Source organism: Bufo gargarizans, chromosome 4 (assembly GCF_014858855.1).
Source record: "Bufo gargarizans isolate SCDJY-AF-19 chromosome 4, ASM1485885v1, whole genome shotgun sequence".
NCBI lineage: Eukaryota > Metazoa > Chordata > Amphibia > Anura > Bufonidae > Bufo > Bufo gargarizans.
In genome coordinates this window covers 62,644,712-62,661,851 of record NC_058083.1, presented here as the reverse complement: position 1 = coordinate 62,661,851, position 17,140 = coordinate 62,644,712, and the positions used below count along the sequence as shown (strand labels likewise).

The window sequence follows — 17,140 nt, the reverse complement described above, 5'->3', positions numbered from 1 at the left end:
TGCTGCATAACTTGAGGCTGAGACAGTTTCCCTGGTATGCATGGGGGTGATGTGACAGACTGATGGGGTTGGTTTTCAGGCGCCATCTGTGCGCTTTCTGCAGAAGACTGGGTGGGAGATAATGTGAACGTGCTGGATCCACCGTCGGCCACCCAATTGACTAATGCCTGTACCTGCTCAGGCCTTACCATCCTTAGAACGGCATTGGGCCCCACCATATATCGCTGTAAATTCTGGCGGCTACTGGGACCTGAGGTAGTTGGTACACTAGGACGTGTGGCTGTGGCAGAACGGCCACGTCCTCTCCCAGCACCAGAGGGTCCACTAACACCACCACGACCATGTCCGCGTCCCTTACTAGATGTTTTCCTCATTGTTATGGTTCACCACAACAACAAAAATATTATTTGGCCCAATGTATTGTATTCAAATTCAGCTGGATATAAATTTGAGGCCTAGTATTTAGGCGCTGGGTGACAGGTATGGGTTTAGTGACAGAATTAGACTTGGAAATGCACAGTAGCGTGTGTGTGAAGTTATTCTGAATGTCCCTATGTGCACCTTCAATATGATCTACCCTTTTAGGGATAGATTTCAAATAGCTCTGATATAGCAGAAACCACTAAATTTTTAAATTGCTAAATTGGGAATTGTATTTCAACCCAGAACAAGAAATGTGCTTGAACGGACACTAAATAACTCGCCCAGCTACAGCACTAACGACAGATTTAGCTGGATATAAATTTGAGGCCTAGTATTTGGGCGCTGGGTGACAGGTATAGATTTAGTGACAGAATTAGACTTGGAAATGCACAGTAGCGTGTGTGTGTGAAGTTATTCTGAATGACCCTATGTGCACCTTGAATATTATATACCCTTTTACGGATAGATTTCAAATAGCTCTGATACAGCAGAAACCACTAAATTAGGAAATTGCTAAATTGGGAATTGTATTTCAACCCAGAACAAAAAATGTGCTTTGACGGACACTAAATAACTTTCCCAGCTACAACAGGACAACGGTAACGAGAGATTTAGCAGGATATAAATTTGAGGCCTAGTATTTAGGCGCTGGGTGACAGGTATGGGTTTAGTGACAGAATTAGACTGGGATATGGCCAAAAAATAACCACACTATTGCTGGTTAAATGCACTTGGTGTGACAGCTTGACCAACCACACTACTGAGGGTTAAATGCACTTGGTGACGGGCGCAGCTTGCCCCTGATGTAGTATATGGCCAAAAAATGAACAGACTATTGCTGGTTAAATGCACTTGGTGTGACAGTTTCACCCTGATGTAGGCTTTAGCCAAAAAACAACCACACCATTGAGGGTTAAATGCACTTGGTGACGGGCGCAGCTTGCCCCTGATGTAGTATATGGCCAAAAAATAAACAGACTATTGCTGGTTAAATGCACTTGGTGTGACAGTTTCACCCTGATGTAGGCTTTAGCCAAAAAACAACCACACCATTGAGGGTTAAATGCACTTGGTCGCAGCTTGTGCTGGCGCACCACAAGACACAAAATGGCCGCCGATCACCCCAGAAAAAAGTGACTGACAAACGGTCTGGGCAGCCTAAAAACAGTGAGCAATTGAGTATCAGCAGCTCAATGACCCATAGCTGCAGATCGATCAATAATCAAGTCCTTTGGAGGAGTTAATCTGCCTAATCTCGCCCTACTGTCGCAGCCGCAACCTCTCCCTACGCTAATCAGAGCAGAGTGACGGGCGGCGCTATGTGACTCCAGCTTAAATAGAGGCTGGGTCACATGGTGCTCTGGCCAATCACAGCCATGCCAATAGTAGGCATGGCTGTGATGGCCTCTTGGGGCAAGTAGTATGACGCTTGTTGATTGGCTGCTTTGCAGCCTTTCAAAAAGCGCCAAGAAAGCGTCACAAAAGCGCCAAGAAAGCGACGAACACCGAACCCGGACTTTTACGAAAATGTCCGGGTTCGGGTCCGTGTCACGGACACCCCAAAATTAGGTACGAACCCAAACTATACATTCCGGGTTCGCTCATCCCTACTAGCCAGTCATCCACACGCACGTCATGTTTGAGTCACATGTCCACCAGTATGTATGAATACATTAATTACACCAACAAAGATGGACATTAGAACCTCATTAGGTTCATCGGCTACCCCAGCCCATGTTACTGGATACAGACTGACCCCCACCATCTTCTCGCCGGTCAAAATGTATTAACAAGGTGACCTTGTGTTATACAGTCGTGGCCAAAAGTTTTGAGAATTACATAAATATTGGAAATTGGAAAAGTTGCTGCTTAAGTTTTTATAATAGCAATTTGCATTTACTCCAGAATGTTATGAAGAGGGATCAGATGAATTGCATCGTCCTTCTTTGCCATGAAAATGAGCTTAATCCCCAAAAAAACTTTCCACTACATTTCTTTGCTGTCATTAAAGGACCTGCTGAGATCATTTCAGTAATCGTCTTGTTAACTCAGGTGAGAATGTTGACGAGCACAAGGCTGGAGATCATTATGTCAGGCTGATTGGGTTAAAATGGCAGACTTGACCTGATAAAAGGAGGGTGATGCTTCAAATCATTGTTCTTCCATTGTTAACCATGGTGACCTGCAAAGAAACGCGTGCAGCCATCATTGCGTTGCATAAAAATGGCTTCACAGGAAAGGATATTGTGGCCACTAAGAATGCACCTCAATCAACAATTTATAGGATCATCAAGAACTTCAAGGAAAGAGGTTCAATTCTTGTTAAGGAGGCTTCAGGGCGTCCAAGAAAGTCCAGCAAGGGCCAGGATCGTCTCCTAAAGAGGATTCAGCTGCGGGATCGGAGTGCCACCAGTGCAGAGCTTGCCCAGGAATGGCAGCAGGCAGGTGTGAGCGCATCTGCACGCACAGTGAGGCCAAGACTTTTGGAAGATGGCCTGGTGTCAAGAAGGGCAGCAAAGAAGCCACTTCTCTCCCAAAAAAACATCAGGGACAGATTGATCTTCTGCAGAAAATATGGTGAATGGACTGCTGAGGACTGGGGCAAAGTCATATTCTCCGATGAAGCCTCTTTCCGATTGTTTGGGGCATCAGGAAAAAGGCTTGTCCGGAGGAGAAAAGGTGAGCGCTACCATCAGTCCTGTGTCATGCCAACAGTAAAGCATCCTGAGACCATTCATGTGTGGGGTTGCTTCTTATCCAAGGGAGTGGGCTCACTCACAATTTTGCCCCAAAACACAGCCATGAATAAAGAATGGCACCAAAACACCCTCCAACAGCAACTTCTTCCAACAATCCAACAACAGTTTGGTGAAGAACAATGCATTTTCCAGCACGATGGAGCACCGTGCCATAAGGCAAAAGTGATAACTAAGTGGCTCGGGGACCAAAACGTTGACATTTTGGGTCCATGGCCTGGAAACTCCCCAGATCTTAATCCCATTGAGAACTTGTGGTCAATCCTCAAGAGGCGGGTGGACAAACAAAACCCCACTAATTCTGACAAACTCCAAGAAGTGATTATGAAAGAATGGGTCGCTATCAGTCAGGAATTGGCCCAGAAGTTGGTTGAGAGCATGCGCAGTCGGATTGCAGAGGTCCTGAAAAAGAAGGGCCAACACTGCAAATACTGACTCTGCATAAATGTCATGTAATTGTCGATAAAAGCCTCTGAAACGTATGAAGTGCGTGTAATTATATTTCACTACATCCCAGAAACAACGGAAACAAAGATCTAAAAGCCGTTTAGCAGCAAACTTTGTGAAAACTAATATTTGTGTCATTCTCAAAACTTTTGGCCACGACTGTAGATACAATGGACGCAAGAACATCTTCCCGCTACATCACAAATCACGTTTCGGTCTGTTATACTGTGACATATCAGAGGACATTACAGGAGGAGGAGAGAACTACAACTCCCAGAACGTCCAGACAGTTATTATGTGATATCACAGGACAAGGGATAAGAGGAGAGAACTACAACTCCCAGCATTTCTCCGGCTCACAGTGAAACACCAAATTTTAAACTTGCCACCAAAAACAACCTGTTATCAGTTACTGATTTTAGCTGCGGCAACACAACACCGAATCCATCCATTCTTCCCCTATGTTGAAAGCTCCACCCCCATGTGTCACATGATGCCATCACCCTCCACTACTTAGCTCCTCCCCATCCTGCACTGATCACATGACAGTAACATCATCCCAGGTCCTTCAGCTCTTGCAGTGCAGCAGATACAGAGCAGGTCCTGGTCGGTAGTCACTGCTGTGGTGTCTGGAGCCTCTTCTTCTCTCTGGTATCAGCCATTAGCAGAGCCCTGTGGCCCCCAGGATACATTACTACCGACCCCGTATACAGAGGATATATACATATATATATATATATATATATATATATATATACAGCCCTTGCTGGTTGTGGCCCCCAGTTCTGGGGACTGAGGAGAACATTCGCACTGTGGCCCACGATAGAAGGTAAGTGCCCATCAGATGGGGAGAAAGACGCAGTGCATGCTGGGGGTTATAGTTACTGAGGAGACCCCCTGACACCGGCCAGTATGGAGCCGGGTCCTAGTATTACCTGTCAGATCAGGAGAGACGCAGTGCATGTTGGGGGTTATAGTTACTGAGGAGACCTCCTGACACCGGCCAGTATGGAGCCGGGTCCTATTATTACCTGTCAGATCAGGAGAGACGCAGTGCATGTTGGGGGTTATAGTTACTGAGGAGACCTCCTGACACCGGCCAGTATGGAGCCGGGTCCTATTATTACCTGTCAGATGGGTAGAGACGCAGTGCATGCTGGGGGTTATAGTTACTGAGGAGACCTCCTGACACTGGCCAGTATGGAGCCGGGTCCTATTATTACCTGTCAGATCAGGAGAGACGCAGTGCATGCTGGGGGTTATAGTTACTGAGGAGACCTCCTGATACCGGCCAGTATGGAGCCGGGTCCTATTATTACCTGTCAGATCAGGAGAGACGCAGTACATGCTGGGGGTTATAGTTACTGAGGAGACCCCCTGACACCGGCCAGTATGGAGCCGGGTCCTATTATTACCTGTCAGATCAGGAGAGACGCAGTGCATGCTGGGGGTTATAGTTACTGAGGAGACCCCCTGACACCGGCCAGTATGGAGCCGGGTCCTATTATTACCTGTCAGATCAGGAGAGACGCAGTGCATGCTGGGGGTTATAGTTACTGAGGAGACCTCCTGACACCGGCCAGTATGGAGCCGGGTCCTATTATTACCTGTCAGATCAGGAGAGACGCAGTGCATGCTGGGGGTTATAGTTACTGAGGAGACCTCCTGACACCAGCCAGTATGGAGCTCAGGTCCTATTATTACCTGTCAGATCAGGAGAGACGTAGTGCATGCTGGGGGTTATAGTTACTGAGGAGACCCCCCTGACACCGGCCAGTATGGAGCCGGGTCCTAATGTTACCTGTCAGATCAGGAGAGACGCAGTGCATGCTGGGGGTTATAGTTACTGAGGAGACCTCCTGACACCGGCCAGTATGGAGCCGGGTCCTATTATTACCTGTCAGATCAGGAGAGACGCAGTGCATGCTGGGGGTTATAATTACTGAGGAGTCCTCCTGACACCGGCCAGTATGGAGCCGGGTCCTATTATTACCTGTCAGATCAGGAGAGACTCAGTGCATGCTGGGGGTTATAGTTACTGAGGAGACCTCCTGACACCGGCCAGTATGGAGCCGGGTCCTATTATTACCTGTCAGATCAGGAGAGACTCAGTGCATGCTGGGGGTTATAGTTACTGAGGAGACCTCCTGACACCGGCCAGTATGGAGCCGGGTCCTATTATTACCTGTCAGATCAGGAGAGACGCAGTGCATGCTGGGGGTTATAGTTACTGAGGAGACCTCCTGACACCGGCCAGTATGGAGCCGGGTCCTATTATTACCTGTCAGATCAGGAGAGACGCAGTGCATGCTGGGGGTTATAGTTACTGAGGAGACCTCCTGACACCGGCCAGTATGGAGCCGGGTCCTATTATTACCTGTCAGATCAGGAGAGACGCACTGCATGCTGGGGGTTATAGTTACTGAGGAGACCTCCTGACACCGGCCAGTATGGAGCCGGGTCCTATTATTACCTGTCAGATCAGGAGAGACTCAGTGCATGTTGGGGGTTATAGTTACTGAGGAGACCTCCTGACACCGGCCAGTATGGAGCCGGGTCCTATTATTACCTGTCAGATCAGGAGAGACGCACTGCATGCTGGGGGTTATAGTTACTGAGGAGACCTCCTGACACCGGCCAGTATGGAGCCGGGTCCTATTATTACCTGTCAGATCAGGAGAGACGCAGTGCATGCTGGGGGTTATAGTTACTGAGGAGACCTCCTGACAGCGGCCAGTATGGAGCCGGGTCCTATTATTACCTGTCAGATCAGGAGAGACGCAGTGCATGCTGGGGGTTATAGTTACTGAGGAGACCTCCTGACACCGGCCAGTATGGAGCCGGGTCCTATTATTACCTGTCAGATCAGGAGAGACGCAGTGCATGCTGGGGGTTATAGTTACTGAGGAGACCTCCTGACACCGGCCAGTATGGAGCCGGGTCCTATTATTACCTGTCAGATCAGGAGAGACGCAGTGCATGCTGGGGGTTATAGTTACTGAGGAGACCTCCTGACACCGGCCAGTATGGAGCCGGGTCCTATTATTACCTGTCAGATCAGGAGAGACGCAGTGCATGCTGGGGGTTATAGTTACTGAGGAGACCTCCTGACACCGGCCAGTATGGAGCCGGGTCCGATTATTACCTGTCAGATCAGGAGAGACGCAGTGCATGCTGGGGGTTATAGTTACTGAGGAGACCTGACACCGGCCAGTATGGAGCCGGGTCCGATTATTACCTGTCAGGTCAGGAGAGACGCAGTGCATGCTGGGGGTTATAGTTACTGAGGAGACCCCCTGACACCGGCCAGTATGGAGCCGGGTCCTATTATTACAAGGGATTAAGGCGCCATTGCATAATTAGTTGGGTGCAAACAATCTGCAGTAGCGCATGGTCTGAGATGCCATGGAGAAGGTATTCTGCAGCCCACCTAGATAGACCCAGACTGTGCCTGGGCTGAGGATATGATCTATCAGTGCACTATCCAAGGTAGCATTAAAATCACCCACATAAAAAGCGGACGGTAGGAAGTAATGCCACCCTAGCTATCAAGAGTGGAGGAACATATAACCCTACAATAAGAAAGGGACAACCCCTAATAGAGGCCAGTAACAGCACTGGAGGGGTCTGGGTAATGACGGTGTCATTGTGTTGTCAGGTTCCTGTAAGGTGTCAGGATGTGGCGGTCTATTTCTCCATGGAGGAGTGGGAGTACATAGAAGGACACAAGGAACTGTACAAGGAAGCCATGATGGAAGCTCCCCGACCTCTGACATCACCAGGTAAGAAGAGACGAGGTGAGAACAGGCCGTGTTAGAGCCTCAGTCCGGTCATGTGCAGTGTGTACACGCGTGTAATGACATGTAATGTAGGAGCTCCACATGTTATTCTCCGGTCACATCACGTTAGAGCCTACATTTCCCATTTACATCACACTTCTCCATAGGCTCCATCCTCCTGACAGATATAGTGTCCTCTTGGCCTCCATCGGCCGGTACAGTAGATGACACTATTCTATACAGAGGACCCTGCAGGAAAACCTGCGCTGTGCCGTATACATGGGGCCTATGGGTGACGTCTGCCCCTGTGTGACTATATAGAATGATAGGACTGTACAGGGGAGACGTCACCTCCTTCTATCAGAGATCTACGTTAGGAAACCCTCCTGATATCTACCTATGATGGAAGGCTCAGACGTGGTGTGAACACATCCTTATTCCAGTAGTTCTCCTCCCTTCATGTCTGGGATCCTCTAGTCACTCCACAAGCAGAGAAGACACAAGGTGCTATGTGTGACTGGAGGAGAAGGTGGGATCACCGGGCTCTTCTCCCTCCTCCTCCAGTCTGTGGTCCTGTCAGAGCGGACATGTGTCTTCTAGCAGTAGATGTACGGCCCGGAGTGTTCTAGCTGCCGAGGCTCCACAATATGTCATGGGCTCAGTTTTCTCTTACTGTGAGGATCTGCTCCAGGATACATAGGAGTGGGGTGACATGGGGGGTGCAGATGAATCGGGCAGCCTGAGGGGGTGACAGACGTCCCTGATCAGCGGCCGATCCCTGAGCTCCACACACACGTTCCTCGCTTTACTGTACTGCTGCATTAGGGTGTGTGCACACATGGCAGGTTTGTAGAAGTTTTTGCACCTGAAATCTATTCCATACAGGTCTGGGGGATGTGGCCTAAAAATAACATCCAAATTATTTTTAACTTCTGGACAAGTCTCAATTTTCTTATTTTGCTAAACAATCTAAAAGAATTCTAGGACTTAAAGGGATTCTCTGCGATAATTACAAATCTCCAACCCCTACAGTGGCTTAACATAACAAGCCATGATACATCGCCCATTTCTCCAGTGCCGTTCTCTGCGCGTTCCTCCAGTACTGTGTACAACGCACAGTGGTGACACACCTGAAAACGGCACATGACCGCTGCACCAGGTCATTGTCCTCTGCGGTCTACAGCAATTTACTATTTGTAATAAAAATTTATAAATTGCACGTACCGCAAAACGGTCCGAATTAAAAATACAACTTGTCCTGCTGAAAATGACCCAATGTACAACTCTAGAGATGGGAGAATAAAAAGCCACTGCTCCATGAACATGAAACAAATTGTGTGGTCATTCGGTGGAAACAGGCCCAGTCAACCCAGGGTTAACTGCGGGATGGGAGGGCTGCAGGTAATTACACAGGTGGTCAGGTGGCCTCAGAGGCTTCAATAACACCTCCAATAAGTCCTAGCGCATTCCTCTAAGATGGGCAGGGTCGGATTGGCTATTGACCCTACAGGTAGGTTTCCCGGTGGGCCGATGCCCAGGGGGCCACTCAAGCCCTCTTGATGGCCACAGGCCAGATACATAATGATCTGATGCTCAACGGCCACAGGTGCCTCCTGAACTCAACTATATTACTGTCCTCATGATGGTGATACAGTTGAATATTGTGGTGAGGGCGTCAGTATTTTGTGCTGTCCTGTGAAATTCTGTGCTGCACTACAGTATTGCAGGCCCCGCCTACTTCAGTTGTCCCCACCTACTTTTTTTGCCCCCACCTACAATATGGGGCCACTTTTAGTTTTTTTTTTCCAGTGCCACTTAAAATTCTCGATCTACCCCTGAAGATGGGTGACCACCAATAAGTCTTTCACCAGCTGTCACCCAGCATGTAGAGACCCCTGCCAAGCAGAGATAACTACACCGGAATACACACTTGGTGGTAACTAGAGATGAGCGAATTGCTAAAAAAAATCGATTCGGTCGGTTTGTCGAATTTTCCAAAAAGATTCGATCAGAATTTATTCGTGATGAATAGCATTAAAAAACGGCTATTTCCTTGCTACAGAGAGCCTGTATAGCGGTGTAGAACACTGTGCTTGTATAGCAGTGTAGAACGCTGTGCCTGTATAGTGGTGTAGAACGCTGTGCCTGTATAGCGGTGTAGAACACTGTGCCTGTATAGCGGTGTAGAGCACTGTGCCTGTATAGCGGTGTAGAGCACTGTGCCTGTATAGCGGTGTAGAGCACTGTGCCTGTATAGCAGTGTAGAACGCTGTGCCTGTATAGCGGTGTAGAACACTGTGCCTGTATAGCGGTGTAGAACCCTGTGCCTGTATAGCGGTGTAGAACACTGTGCCTGTATGGCGGTGTAGAACACTGTGCCTGTATAGCGGTGTAGAACACTGTGCCTGTATAGCGGTGTAGAGCACTGTGCCTGTATAGCGGTGTAGAACACAGTGCCTGTATAGCGGTGTAGAACACTGTGCCTGTATAGGGGTGTAGAACACTGTGCCTGTATAGTGGTGTAGAACACTCTGCCTGTATAGCGGTGTAGAACCCTGTGCCTGTATAGCGGTGTAGAGCACTGTGCCTGTATAGCGGTGTAGAGCACTGTGCCTGTATAGCGGTGTAGAGCACTGTGCCTGTATAGCGGTGTAGAGCACTGTGCCTGTATAGCGGTGTAGAGCACTGTGCCTGTATAGCGGTGTAGAACACTGTGCCTGTATAGCGGTGTAGAGCACTGTGCCTGTATAGCGGTGTAGAACACTGTGCCTGTATAGCGGTGTAGAACACTGTGCCTGTATAGCGGTGTAGAACACTGTGCCTGTATAGCGGTGTAGAACCCTGTGCCTGTATAGCGGTGTAGAGCACTGTGCCTGTATAGCGGTGTAGAGCACTGTGCCTGTATAGCGGTGTAGAGCACTGTGCCTGTATAGGGGTGTAGAGCACTGTGCCTGTATAGCGGTGTAGAGCACTGTGCCTGTATAGCGGTGTAGAGCACTGTGCCTGTATAGCGGTGTAGAGCACTGTGCCTGTATAGCGGTGTAGAGCACTGTGCCTGTATAGCGGTGTAGAACACTGTGCCTGTATAGCGGTGTAGAACACTGTGCCTGTATAGCGGTGTAGAACACTGTGCCTGTATAGCGGTGTAGAACACTGTGCCTGTATAGCGGTGTAGAACACTGTGCCTGTATAGCGGTGTAGAACACTGTGCCTGTATAGCGGTGTAGAACACTGTGCCTGTATAGCGGTGTAGAGCACTATGCCTGTATAGCGGTGCAGAACACTCTGCCTTGTAGTAACACGCATAGGGAGTCTGCTGTGGTAGTGAAACAATACTATGAGTCCGTATGACATGCAGATGACAGGGGTCGCTCTTAGAATCACTGCACACTTCACTTATTTGGGCAGTCACGGGGCCAAAACTCAAGTACGAACTCAGCCTTACAGGTCGATGTTAGCGCCAAGAAGAAGCGCACTCCTTTTACACCGTCGTCAGCCGACTCCACAAAGATTTTAATGTTCTGCTAGAAGCTGAAACAAGTTGTGCCACCATGACAGAGTGGTGAGGTGGCAACAGCATGAGGAGTAAACACAGTGGCTCAGTAACAGAGTGGTGAGGTGGCAGCAGCATGAAGAGACCACAGAGTGGCCCAACGACAGAGTGGGGAGGTAGGGGGCAAGACCAGTACCAGCTGAAGATGGTGGGTGACAGTAGGAGCAACTGGCAGCATGTGTGTGCCATCAGGTGGGTGGCATCATCAGAATAGTAGCTGAAGCAGATAGCCAGAAGAAACAGGTCTCTATTGACAAAGTTGGCACCATGGATGATCTAGTCTGATTTGTGTGTGGCTGATCCACGCCTGATGTATCTTCACAAAGGTCAGTTTCTCCACATTTTGGGTAGACAGGTGAGTTCTCCTTGGGGTAACTATGGCCCCTGCCACACTAAACACCCGCTCTAATGCCACACTACTGGACGGGCAGAAAAGCCTGTTCCAGGGCAAACTCGGCCAGTTGCGGCCACAAATTGAGTTTGGCTGCTCAGTAGTCCAGGGGATCTTTGATGTGATGTGGCAGGGTGCAGTCCAAGTATTCCACAACCTGCTGGTTCAGGTTCTGCTCCATGTCTAGCTACTGGCGCGTAGTTTCTTTACTAGGCAGGTGAAGAAAAATGCTCATCAGCGACTCTAGACTTAAGTTGCTGCTGATGGAGCTGGTACTGCTCCTGCCCCCCCCCCCTTCCCCCAGCAGCCTTGGCAGTAGAATGTAAGCGCAGAGCCCCCCCCCCCCTCCGGTCAGACCTGCGTGAGGATGGACGATGGCGCACATAGGCAGCGGCCAACTGACTACATAGGATGTCTTAATAGTAGTTCAGTTTGTCGTCCCTCTCAGCGGGTGGAAAAAAGGCCCCCCATTTTGGAGAGCCAGTAGTCCTCTGCCGAATGGTGACAATTGGGCTGTCACTACGCAAGCAACTGAGCATGCATCGGTCCATTTGCGCAAGTGACTCGTAAGGACTCCCTGCCTCCATCTCTACTGCATACTGCCATGGTGTGTCTGGGCCATCTGCCTCGTCTTTCTCATTGCCCTGTAGCTCCTCTGGCTGCTCCTCTTCTCCTGTCAACTGTGTAGAAAAACCACCCATTTCTCTACGCATTGCTTGTGTACGAATGTCCCTCCAGTTCAGCCCCCACAGGGCTCATGTGGCCGTGAGATGTAGTCGCTACATCTCCTGTCCCCTAGCCAGCCAGATTTATCAGCATCTATTTCAGGACATGAAGCAGTGGAATTACGTTGTTCATCCCGTAGTCCTGGCGACTGACAAATAAAATGGCCTCCTCAAAGGGCCGGAGCAAACGGCAGGTGTCACGCATGAGCTGCCACTGGCTGACATCGAAGTTACACAGGGGAGTACTCCTGTCTGCTTGGATCATCAGGAAATCGTTTATGACCTTTCTCTGTTCATATAGTCGGCCCAACATGGAGTGTGGAGTTCCAACGGGTGGAAACGTTGCATATCGGCCATTGTTGGGGAACACCATTCTGCCTTTGCAGCTCAAGGAGGGTGTGCTTTGAGTGTAAGAGTGGCTGAAGGGCATGCACAGTTTCCTGGCCATTTTCAGGATGTCTTGCAGATGGATGGAACACTTCAGGAACCTCTTTACAATCAGATTGAACACGTGCGCCATGCAGGACGCCTGGCTCAGACCCCCTTGATGCAGCGCTGACAACACGTTCTAACCATTATCGGTGACCATGGGTCAGATTTTGAGTTGTCGAGGAGAAAGCCAGGATTCCTTGATCAAGGACGCAGAGCAAACTAGGTGCAAAACAGCGTGGCACCGCCATGCCCTGCACATGTGGTATGCTGGAGGAGCACTGTGAATTGTCCCTGCAGTGGAGGCTGAGCACTCGGTAGAGGACTCGGAGGTGTAGTGCCCTGGAGCAGGGAGTACCTTGACATTTGGACATTTGCCTATTTCCCCTATGCAAAGTTAAAACTTCTTACTTTATTTCTCTTAAAAAGGGTTAACTTGCACGGTTTAATACTGTGTAACTGCATTTTATATACATATGTTATGATATATCGACACAATTCAAACATTTTTGGCTCTATACATCACCACAATGGATTTGAAATACAAACTATTTGTATTTGAAATCTGTTGCTGTCAACTCTCAAGATGAGATCCAAAGAGCTGTCACTATTACAGTGCATGTTGTACTGGACATGCTGCCTCCACTTCTATTCATTGGACTATTACAGTGCATACTGCAAAAGCAACCAAAGAGTTTTTTAAGGGAAAGAAGTGAATGTTCTGCAATGGCCGAGTCAATCCCCGGACCTGAATCCGATTGAGCATTTCACTTGCTAAAGACAAAACTGAAGGGAAAAGGCCCCAAGAACAAGCAGGAACTGAAGACAGTTGCAGTAGAGGCCGGGCAGAGCATCACCAGGGATGAGACCAGCGTCTGGGGATGTCTATGCGTTCCAGACTTCAGGCTGTAATTGACTGCAAAGGATTTGCAACCACGTATTAAAAAGTGAAAGTTTGATTTATGATGATTATTATGTCCCATTACTTTTGGTCCCTTAACAAGTGGGAGGCACAGATGCAACTGCTGTAATTCCTGCACCGTTCACCTGATTTGGATGTAAATCCCCTCAAATTAAAGCTGACAGTCTGCGGGTAAAGCTGACAGTCTGCGGGTAAAGCACATCTTGTTCGTTTTCATTTCAATCCATTGTGGTGGAGTATAGAGCCAAAAATGTTAGACTTGTGTCGATGTCCCAATATTTATGGACCTGGCTGTATATCCTGTTCCTTATCACTGTATTTACATGGCTCTGTGGAAAGGGTTAATGAATTCTGAGAGACTGTTAGGGCTTTGATTGAGAAGCTAGTAATTTTCCACAGTTGCCATAGGGTTTAAAGAAGACCATGTTTTGGAGGGAAAAAACAGACTTGTTTACCACCAAAGAGCAGACAGTCTGACCTTTTAAATGTCTGGTTTTAGCCATGTTGTTATGTCTGGAAACTTGTTTTTGTCTGGAGAACCTGCTGTGTCATTGCCATTAGGTATCATTGAAGCTGTAATGTAAGTCTATACCAGACGGGAGCTGAAACAATGTATCTCCACTCACCCCTCCCACTAGAAGGTTCTAGTCTAGCAAAAACTGTATATAAGGAGAGCAGTCAGAGCCCCTAGTGTTCTGCAGTTAGGGACCAGTGCTTGGAAGAGAAGACTGACTGACTACTGAGTGACCAGAAGAAGATGCTGAGACGGGGATACGCTGCCACAGACTCTGGAACACCAGCCTTGGACCAGGGTACCAGCCTTCTGGAGAGAGAGGGACAGCTAGCTCAGGCCTTTCCTCAGCAATGTACATTCACCGCTGAACGGCTAATAACACGCCTTTTTTTCTTATTAATACATCACAAAAATGTCTATTAAACAATGTACGTTCACTGCAAAACAGCTAATAACAAGCCCTTTTTTTCCTTATTATTAATGCACCACAAAAAATAGCTATGAAACAATGTATGTTCACCGCTGAACGGCTAGCTAGAGGTACTTTTTTTCTTATTAATACACCACAAAAATGTCGATGAAATAATGTACGTTCACCGCAAAATTGCTAATAACAAGCCCTTTTTTTTCTTCTTAATACACCAGAAAAATGTCTATAAAACAATGTACATTTACTGCTGATCGGCTAATTAGACCTACTTTTCTTTCTTGATACACCAGAAAAATGTCTATAAAACAATGTACGTTCACCACTGAACGGCTAATTAGCCATACTTTTTTTATTATTACATCAGAAAAATGTGTATAAAACAATGTACGTTCACCGCTAAACGACTATAGGACATATGTATAGTTCCTATTAATATACCCCTTGTAAGTGGCTGTATCACACAGCACTTGCACCCCAAAAACAAGCAAGGTTTGCTGGAATTACTGATGTATCATATATTGCAAACCTAAAAGCAGCAGTATAACAGCAATTTGTATCCCCAATAAGTGCAGCAAGGTGTAATAGAATCGCTCCTATTACCCAGGCTGTGGACTCCTATTGCACCTTGTTCTCCTTTTATAGTGTAGATGATTCCTCCCTATCCTTTTCCTAACCTTGAATGATCTTTCCCAGAACTTGTAAATAGATTTTTTCCGCACAATAAAGTCTTTCCTCGCACTGTCCCTAGCGCCTGTCATGTCTCTCCCTGCACTAAGCACACTGGAAAATGGCAGAATCCAAGATGGCTGAGACTATTTATAGGGCTGTGACATCACGGGGGCTGACTGGCTGCTGATTGGCTGCATGCATGGCATTATGGGTGATCCCTCGTTCCCAGAGTTCTTTGCTCCATGTCCTAACACGTGCAGCAGCCATTTTAGGAAAAAATTGGATTCGTTACCATGAAGCGCGAGGAAATATTCATGAAATTCTGATTAAATTCCACTTTGTCAACTTCGATTTGCTCATCTCTAGTGGTCACCAAACTTTTCCAGATAGAGATGGCCAGTTTTATATTCACACTGAATTTGTTTATAGTATTGTGAGAGCTATGGCAGTATAGATCCATATAATATAGGCTCGGGAGGATTGAACCTGGGGGATACCGTGAATCTCGTCACCTAGAGTTGGACCATGTGTGGAGCAGATCTCCATCAGTACATATGGCCTCCTCCATCAGCAATCACAGGCCCTGTGTTATTAGCAGCCACACTACAGAGCTCTAGTGACCCCCCCAACACTGTCTATTGAGGTGCGGGAGCCGACATTCAATATTCAGCGACATTCAATATTCAGCTGAGTTGAAATATTATGGAAATATTTCCTCTTCACTCATGCTGTGGGGCGGGGGGTGAATTCCATTTGACGATTCTGGGCAAATCCTTAATCACGCTACCTAGAAATGGCAATTAATCAAATGAGTTCAGTTAATTTCCCAGCCAGATTTGGATCTAGGTTTTCTCCGCCAAACGACCCCATCTAAATCCGTCCATGTCTGAGTTTCTTCCACCTGCTGAAAGTTAATTTACCTTCGTAGGCCTGGGATTTCTATGTGGGGTGTCTGGATTATCTTGGGGTTTGGTAAAAAGTTGGTGAGGAGCAGACCATTGTTGTTTAGACCCCGGTCACTAAACCTAGAAGTGAAGGAGCTGAGAGAAGAGTCTGATCTATAGACAGATCTACAGGAGGCCATGTATTCACTCACTGTGTGCTTGTGTCTCCACAGATGGATCCAGGAGCAGAAATCCCCCCGAGAGATGTCCCCATCCTCTGTATTCCCAGGACTGTCCAGAGGAGAAGCTCCCAGAGGACCATCAGGTAGATGGAGCTGAGCCCTATACACATCTATATAGGGGGGTCCTGCAGTCATAGAGGGGTCATAGATTGTGGGGGTCTCTTATGTGGATCTGTTAGATTTCCCACCTGTCTGCTGTATTGTCCTGAATTGTTACAGATGACAAATCAGGGGGAAGATGTGACTGATATTAAAGTGGAGGATGAAGAAGAGCGGATGATGGGCGATCCCCCGTGTAAGAGTGAGGTGGAGGAGGACATTCCAGTCCATGTGACCACAGGTATGGAATCATGAATGGAGGAAGGGAATTGGGAGGTTTCTCCAGGTGAGGCTCCACCTTAGAGCTCCAGTAAAGTAGGCTGAGGCCGCCCCATACGCGGAGTTGCCTGTGTTATACAGAGGAGACCTCCCTGCTGACAGGATTGGAGGCAACAGATCAAAGCTGTTTAACCCCTCAGATTCCATTGTCAATAGCGACCACAGCATCTAAGAATATTTACTCATCTGACGTGTGGCAACAGACTTAGTTAGGGAAAGGCCACATGAGACATTTCTGCAAAATCTGAACCAAATCTGCAGCAAAATCCACACATGTGTTACAAGCAGATTTCACTTTTTGCATTGGATGGACATGCTGTGGACTTAAAATCTGAACAGCAGGTAATTTAACACTTCAGCTACCGGTGACACCACTAATACACATTTCCCATAATACAGGGTGTCGTATCCACAGCGATGCATTTACCCTTTCATCTCTGCCATCTAACAGCTTAAAGACACATAGCATGGCATATCACATATTGTATCATACGTGGGTGCAGTTACATGGCACACAGGAGATATAGTAGCACAGACATAACATGCATGTGATGCTGGTGTCTCCTTAGGAACAGTCACTGTTAATCTAGGGTGGGAA

The 17,140-nt window shown here is 47.8% G+C and overlaps 1 protein-coding gene and 1 long non-coding RNA gene across 2 annotated transcripts in view; both read left to right on the top strand.

The window, feature by feature from the left end:
• The window catches only part of LOC122935208 (zinc finger protein 397-like), a 1,371,324-nt gene that overhangs the window by 435,282 nt on the left and 918,902 nt on the right, over positions 1-17,140 (top strand). The window lies entirely within an intron of this gene.
• LOC122933943 lies at positions 4,219-16,208 on the top strand. The gene is made up of 3 exons (XR_006388607.1): positions 4,219-4,455; positions 7,285-7,408; positions 16,156-16,208. It is a non-coding gene; the product is annotated as an uncharacterized LOC122933943 (long non-coding RNA).